This window comes from Lepus europaeus, chromosome 5 (assembly GCF_033115175.1).
Source record: "Lepus europaeus isolate LE1 chromosome 5, mLepTim1.pri, whole genome shotgun sequence".
NCBI lineage: Eukaryota > Metazoa > Chordata > Mammalia > Lagomorpha > Leporidae > Lepus > Lepus europaeus.
This window is the reverse complement of record NC_084831.1, coordinates 70,986,936-70,994,995: the sequence shown is the minus strand read 5'-3', so window position 1 is coordinate 70,994,995 and position 8,060 is coordinate 70,986,936. Positions and strand designations below refer to the sequence as shown.

Here is an 8,060-nt window from a genome sequence, read left to right as displayed (position 1 = left end):
AATTTAGTAATCATGAACAGGGAAGATAAAAATTAAACAACACTCCTGGTTCCCAATATGCCTAGCCATATCTCCAGAACTAAGACTGTGCAATACACATTCCCTTGGACTTACCCCTAAGGGTAAAGTTAAAAACTTGCCATGGGACTCCGAATCCCATTAAGTTGGCAGGTACCAATGCCATCTTACTAGTTAAAGAGATCAGTTTAAGTCCATAACTGATCATAAAGATAAGATTAAGTGTCAAAGGGATCACATAAATAATACCAAGTAATAGATAGAATTAAAAAGGAGAGAATGATCCAACATGGGAAGTAGGACACATAGCCAACTCATAGAATGACAAATGCCCTAATAGCACTCTGGCCTCAGAATCAGCCTTTAAGGCATACAGATCTGGCTAAAAAGCCCATGAGAACATTTCAGGCATGGAAAGCCAAGACACTGTGGCAAAAAAATGACCTACATGAAAGATCTCTGTGAGTGAGATCCCAGTGGGAAGAACGGGCCATCAAAGGAGGTACCTTTCTCTGAAGGGAGGAGAGAACTTCCACTTTGATTATGGCCTTGTCTGAATAATGTCATAGTTTATGGACCTAAGAGGCTTCCGTAGCCTTGACAGTTCATGACAAGCACCTCGGGTGATCACTGACATCATAAATAGGAGTGTCAGTTGTTAAATCAACAACAGGAGTCACTGTGCACTTGTTCCCCATGTAGGATCTCTGTCCTTAATGTATTGTACTATGAGAATTAACAGTAAAACTAGTCTTGAAACAGTACTTTATACTTTGTGCATCTGTGTGGGTGCAAACTGTTGAAATCTACTTAGTATGGAGTTGATCTTCTGTATATAAATATAATTAAAAATGTCTTAATGAAGAATGGAATGGGAGAAGGAGTAGGAGGTGGGATGGTTTGGAGATGGGAGGGCAGGTATGGGGGGAAGAACCACTATAATCCAAAAGCTGTACTTATGAAGTTTATATTTATTAAATAAAAGCTTTCTATAATAATAATAAATAAAGACTGTGCAATAATCCAGTGTCTTAGCTCACAGAATAGAAGAGTTCAAAGTCTCCAATCTTCTCTACTGCAATATAATCCATTATGAAAGAATCTCTATTAACTTTTAAAATATGATATTATCATTCTTATACAGTCCAGCAAAGAGAAACTGGGCAACTGCCTGCCTTTCTAATATCAATACCATTAGCAAATGGTATTGACAAGAGGACAGCTGGGTGCGGAAGAAATATTGACTATTTATAATTTCCCACATTGGTACCCTATGAGAACTGGAAGCTAAAACACAAGGACAAATCAGCAATAGGCAGTACAAAATTGTCAAAATCAAAAGTAGAAAAGATCAATATCTATAAAATATTGAAGCATATCAAATTTGTTTGCTAGGATCTGGAGTACAATAAATAAGGATAAGTGTAGGGACAAACTTAGGGTAAATAAAACCATGCACAATTTTTTTCTAAGTGCAGCAAACTTCAGGATTTTGTTAACCAACAGACACAAGCAGACAAGAATGAAAATAGAATTCGTGGATTCTAAGTTTCATTTCCATAAAGTTCATTGATAATAGAAATATTTTTGTGGGAAATTGTCCCCAAGCTGTTGGTTTCTGAGGGCTTTGGCCAGGGCGGTTATTACAAGGAGACTTTAAGTACATGTATACCTCAGGCCTTGTTCAAACATTGCGCAAATTATGTGCCTAAAATATATAATGATGCTTCAAAAAGTTTGTGGGAAAATAGAAATAAAAGATAAGTTTAGAGGTAGGTGCTGTGTCACAACTGGTAAAGCCAGCATTTGGGATGTCCATATCCCATATCAGAGTGCCTGGGACCCAGTCTGGCATCCGCTTCCAATCCAGTGTCCTGCTAATCCTTACTCTGAGAGGCAGCAGGTGATGCCTCAAGTACTTGGGTTCCTGCCACCCAGGTGGGAGACCCAGATGGAGTGCCTGTCTCCTGGATTTGGCCTGGCCTTGTCTCTGCCCTTGTCTTAAACCTGGCTTGGCCCCAGCTGTTGTGGGCATTTGGAGAGTAAACCAGCAGTTGGAAGATCTCACTAGCTCGCGCTCTCTCTCTCTCTCTCTCCATTTTTGCCTTGCAAATACAGAAAAACAAATAAACTATTTTTGAAGAATTTTTTATTTATTGAAAGGTAGAGTTACAAAGAGAAAGAAAGAGAGAGAGAGATAGGAGAGACAGAGAAATAGAGCTTCCATTTGCTGGTTCACTCCCCAGATGGCCACAATGGCCAGAGATAGGCTGATCTGAAGCCGGGAGCCAGGAGCTGCTTCTGGGTTTCCCACAAGCACGCAGGGGCCCAAGCATCTGGGCCATCTTCCACTGCTTTCCCAGGCCATTAGCAGAGAACTGGATCAGAAGAGGAGCAGCCAGGATACAAACCGATGCCCATAAGGGATGCTGGCACCACAGGCAGAAGCTTAGCCTCCAAATAAACTATTTTTAAAAGGAAAGCCTAACCATGGCAGTTCAGGCATTTGGAAAGTGGACAAGTAGATGAGGGCTATCTGTGTGTGTGTGTGTGTGTGTCTTCTCTTCTTCTCTGTAAGTCTACCTTCCAAATCATCTTTTTTTAAAAAAATTAAGTTAATTTTGGTGAAAAATTTATGCATAGTTTTCTTATAATACACATTTTCCAAGAACTCTTTGAAGACACCCATTTGTGTCTTCACAAATTTTGTGCACACTTCCATTTTGTGAACCAAAATTAATTTATATTTCTTTAAAAGATTTATTTATTTATTTGAAAGAGTTACACAGAGAGGAGAGGCAGAGAGAGAGAGAGAGAGGTTTTCCATCCTATGCTTCACTCCCCAATTGGATGCTATGGCCGGAGTTGCACTGATCCAAAGCCAGGGGCCAGGAGCTTCCTCCAGGACTCCCGCGTGGGTGCAGGGCCCAAGGATTTGAGCCATCTTCTACTGCTTTCCCAGGCCATAGCAGAAAACTGGACCAGAAGTGGAGCAGCCGGGTCTCAAACCGGCGCCAATATGGGATGCCAGCACTTCAGGCCAGGGCATTAGCCTGCTGCGCCACAGCGCCAGCCCCAAAATTTATCTTTTAATTCTGTATTTCCACAAACTTTTTCGAGTACTCTCATATTACCACCATTTGACACAAACAGAGAGCTACTTTACTCCTGAGTAATGGAATATCAGGAAGGCTGGAGAAGCCAGGAAGGCAGATCTATCAGACAGAGGGCAAGAGGCCTCTGCTCCTGGAGGCCACCTGCTCAGTGAGAGGGCTCATGGTGGGAGCCGGGGCATAGAAAGGGCCTGAGAAGAAGGGGAAAGAAGCAGAGCCAACAAGACGGCACAAGGCTGGGGAGCAACAGAACCTCTCAGTCTTCAGGGAAACTACTGCGGTCATAAAATTCCTTACACGGTTACATTTTTAGTGGAAAAGAGTAAAAGGCTGTGCTTCTGCATTTGACACAGAGTTCATCTCAGCAAGCAAAAAAGCAAGAGCAAAGCAAAACACCAGGAATGAAAGAATGGGGAACTCAAAGAAATAGGAGCCACATGTTGCCAGTTACAGGTCCTGGAAATGGAGCTCAATGCAAGTTTAGTCTGACCTTGAAGAACATGGGGACCTTGGCAATATCCTAGTTTCTTATAGAAATTCACCTAAAAATATTCCTGAATCTTCAGAAGTTTTTTCCCATTATCTGTTTCTTTAGCTGATGAAATGATTTGTATTCTTTAAACCCTATCTTCAGAGCATTAGCCTATTAGGATTGATGTCAAGAGACGTTAGCCTCCTCCGAGCCAGAGGCTGAGCTGAGCTCGCCGCAGGTTGTCATATTTGCTAACAGCATCCACAGACTACATCCTGGCCCTGTGCGCTGCTGGAGAAATCAGAAAACTGATCACGAGGAAGGCCCAGAATGAGTGCAAACAGAGCTTTCATCCAAGCCTCCACTTTCCTTTCCTTGCTCAACCTCACCTAATCCTCAAAACAACCCTTCGTGGAAGTTCCTATTATTGTCCCAATAATAAAAATGAAGAGAAACTGACCAATGTCGCAAAGCTAGCATGAGCCTTTCTCTCAATTCTTTGTTATCCTTATAGTAGCTTTATATACTTATCTGGAATTTAATGGAAATTCTTTTTGGTTCAAATACTTAAGAACCCACAATTCTCTTTATTGCAATTAAGGATATCATTCCCATTTGTATCTCTTATTTTTGAACTTGCTAATTGAAAGTCTACGTTAGAGTCTTATTTAAATGTAGACTTTCAATTACTATGTCTTCAGGGAATTACTAAACTTACTAAGATATAAATTTGACATTAATTCTTTCAGAGTTGAGCTCTGTTCTGATAAAAACCTTATTGAAGTTGATTGTCATTTTTCACATTTACCATGTATCAAAGGCAAGGAATCAATGTTTGCATGAGGGAAATGAGTACTGACAAGGCAGAAAGGAAAACTTAAATCTGGCCATGATGGTTAGTAATAAATGACTGGCAGCATCTAAAAAAAAAATGCCTGCTTCAAAACAAAAAGGTGAAATCAAGCTTGAAGGCTGTGAGAATGATAGGTGACAATATGCTATGCTCCAGTCCAGAGCAACAGGTTCGTAAGAGTCAGAACCGGGTCTCAGGGCTGGGCTTCCCTGAGAGTAGGAACCACATTCTGGTGTCCCCAGTCCTAATAATAGCTGTTCAGTAAACTTTTTGAGGCTAAAACAGTATGGATGTTTGTAGGAAAACAATTTAATTCAAAGGAAAAGAATGAAAAGGAAAGACATGTGATGAGCAGGCATGTGGTGCCACTTGATTACTAGATCCAGAGGCTGAGACTCTTAGGACCACCAGAGCAGCAAAGCATCCATGAAGGCGAGTTCCTGAGGCTGGGGATGCTTACTTAGTTCAAGAAATACTCACACTCTCCCCTGTGGCAATAGAACATAACAAAACCGGATATTTAAGAATCTCCACTGCATCCCTAACCCACTTGACTTTTTTTTTTTTCCTCCTAAAAAACTAGTGAGCAATTTTCTTAAGTTTTTTAGGTAAAAATAATATGTATTTCAAATTCTCCTTTTCTGATAATTCTTCCTACCGCCTTCAAATATTTGGGCCTTGTTTCTCGGCCTGAAAAAATCATTTTCAAAATAACACACATCATGATTTATGTTGGTCTCTATTCTGATTAGAAGTGCAAATTCAGCTTTGTTTTATGGGTAGCATTATGGGAATTCTGATGCAGAGGCCAAGCACTCCTTCAAGCCATAAAAATTCTCACATAGGTTTATATAGATATATATATATATAAACATATACATAAACTAGTCCAAAAACCTTTTTACTTCATATAGACATTTCCTGGGAAGGAACCCAAAGATTTCACAATCAATGCTTGTACCGCAACAATTAAATAAATCTTTCATCTCAAAGCTTTCAGAGCAAGAGCAGAACTGTGAGCCCAGGATACAGGGGCCTTACCTTTGCCTCTGGCAAAATTACCTTGAGCGACTTCAAAATCAGAATAGTATTCTGTCTTAAAGAATCAGCATAGCCAATTGATAGAGTCAGCTCACTGGGAAGCAAATCTATACAAGGAGACTTCATTAGAATTGAGGTATGATTGGAGAAGAATGAAAATCATTAACCCTGGGGTTAAATGTCATACAGTGATTTTTCAAACCACTCTTACTAATGGAATCACAAAATCATAGAAATTTAGGATTGAATGACGTGTTAACATAACATCTAGATTCTGGAGCAAAATGCTGTGTTAGATGCATGCCTGCTCACATTTTCTTAATTTGTTTATTAGGTCTAATGAAATGTATTTGAAAACAAGCCCAAAAATCCTGAATTTTCATTACATTTTTTTTAATTGCTGGCAATCTGACAACACACTCAAATGTGAAAATGACTTGGCAAAAACTACAAAGTATAATACGTAATGTTTAGGAAGACAAGTTACTTAGAAAATTCTGATGGATTTCTTTTAATGCTTAAATATTTGTTTTGAAGCTGATTTAGACAACATAACAGAGAAAAAAAACAAGATTAACAATCTAAGGGGGCCAGGGTTGTGGCATAGTGAGTAAAGTCACTGCCTGCTGTGCCAGCATCCCCTGTGGATGCTGGTTCCTGTCCTGGCTGCTCCACATCCAATCCAGCTCCCTGGTAATGGCCTGGGGAAAGCAATGGAAGATAGTCCAAGTACTTGGCCCCTGCCACCCATGTAGGAGACCTGGAAAATCTCCCGGCTCCTGGCTTCAGCCTGGCTCCTACCTGGCCATTTCAGCCATCTGGGGACTGAACCAGAGGATAGAAGATCGTTCTCTCTTCTCTCTTTTTCTCTTTCTTTCTAGCTGATTTTTAAATAAATAAATAATTTTTTTAAAAAAATCTAAGGAAAAAGGCTAAAAGATATGATATATTCACCACAGTTTTTGTCAAATGGCCATACACATCTCCCTACTGGTCCTAATGAAATCTCTTTTTCACTGGTGAGAGTCTTCCTTGATTTTTGAAGCACCACTAGAACAGATGAGAGTGAGATGTCCGGTTCTAACTGCTCTGTATAGCTTTACATCAGCAAAACTTCAAAGGGTGTCAAATCTTCCTTCCTAAAGTTCAAGACCTCTTTCAAATTAAAAGGTCATAGATGTTTAACATTTCCCAAATTTGTTAGCACTAATTAAGTCACTTGATTCAATTATCTGAGTCATTACATCTATTGCAGGACAGAAATGACCCTGATGAGACTCTTTGAAGAGTAAAATTCAATTCGCCTGGGAGAACCAGCCCTAACAATCATGTGCTCCTTTAACTTTGAATATGTATCACTTCCATCTCTGAAATAAGGCAAAACCTGAAAAAAATAATGGTCAGGCATATAACCTTGATTTGAGGGGACTGTTTAAATTTCATGTATTTTAGATGTAGTACTAAATATACAATAACAGATTTGTTTAAACTAATTGTAATATACCACACAACCAGCAGCTATGAAGACATTTAGATATGTTAAAGAACATGAAATGCAAAAATGCAAGTAATGTGTGGTTAGATTAGAAGGCTAGATACAGAACACTATTAGAATATAATCCTGATTTTAACCTAAAAAAAAGAGGAACCAACAGAAAACAGAAAAGCACACACCAAAACAATAACTGTAGTTATATTTGAGTGGCAAATTATATGTGATTTTTCCATTTTACTTTAAATTTTTCCATGTTTGCTAATTTATATTAAAAAGTTTTACTTTCTTAAATAGATTTAAATAATTATAAAAAATACAGTTTCTATCATCAGCAAAAGATACCTTAAAAAGTAAAAGTTGGAGTAGTTAGTGGCTCCCTTGGTGGAAGGGTGACGATAGCCACAGCAAGGGGTTCACTGAAGTGCTCCAGTTCTCACAGTTGTGCAAGGATTTAATCACCACCATGACAAGCAAAAGGGCCAAAACCAAGACCACCAGAAGTGCCCTGAGCATGCAACTTTGAGAGTGTCTGCCATGCTCAAGGAGGCCTTCAACAGAGATGGTTTCACTGACAAGGAGGATTTGCATGATACACTTGATCTCACCGTGTTTAGTGAGAAGCTGAATGGCACAGATCCAAAAGGCATCATCAGAAATGCTTTTACTTGCTTGGACAAAGAGGCAATTGGCACCATTTAGGAGCATTACCGAAGAGAGCCACTGACAAGGATGAGAGAGAGCTTGGTTTACAGATGAGAAAGTGGAGAGCTGTACAGAGAAGCACTTATTGACAAAAAGGGGAACTTCAATTGCATTGAGTTCATGCAAATCCTTAAATATGGAGCAAAAGACAAAGATGACTGAAAAGAACTTCAAATTCTGGCCAAATATTTCTTATTGTCTCTTTACCACTTTTTCTTTTCTTGTACTTATTCTCAGCCTTTTGAGCACATCTATCTTGGGATATTTATTCTCTGCCATTTTGGGCAATTTATCTATCTATGGGAGTCTTTGCCATTTTCAGAACAGAAAGTAGAGTAATTTAACTTAACAATTTTCCCTCCCCAT

General features: G+C 39.3%; 1 pseudogene; it reads left to right on the top strand.

Annotated features, from left to right (window-relative positions):
- The first annotated feature begins 7,446 nt into the window (after positions 1–7,446).
- LOC133760816 (myosin regulatory light chain RLC-A-like) lies at positions 7,447–7,856 on the top strand (annotated as a pseudogene).
- Positions 7,857–8,060: the final 204 nt, after the last annotated feature.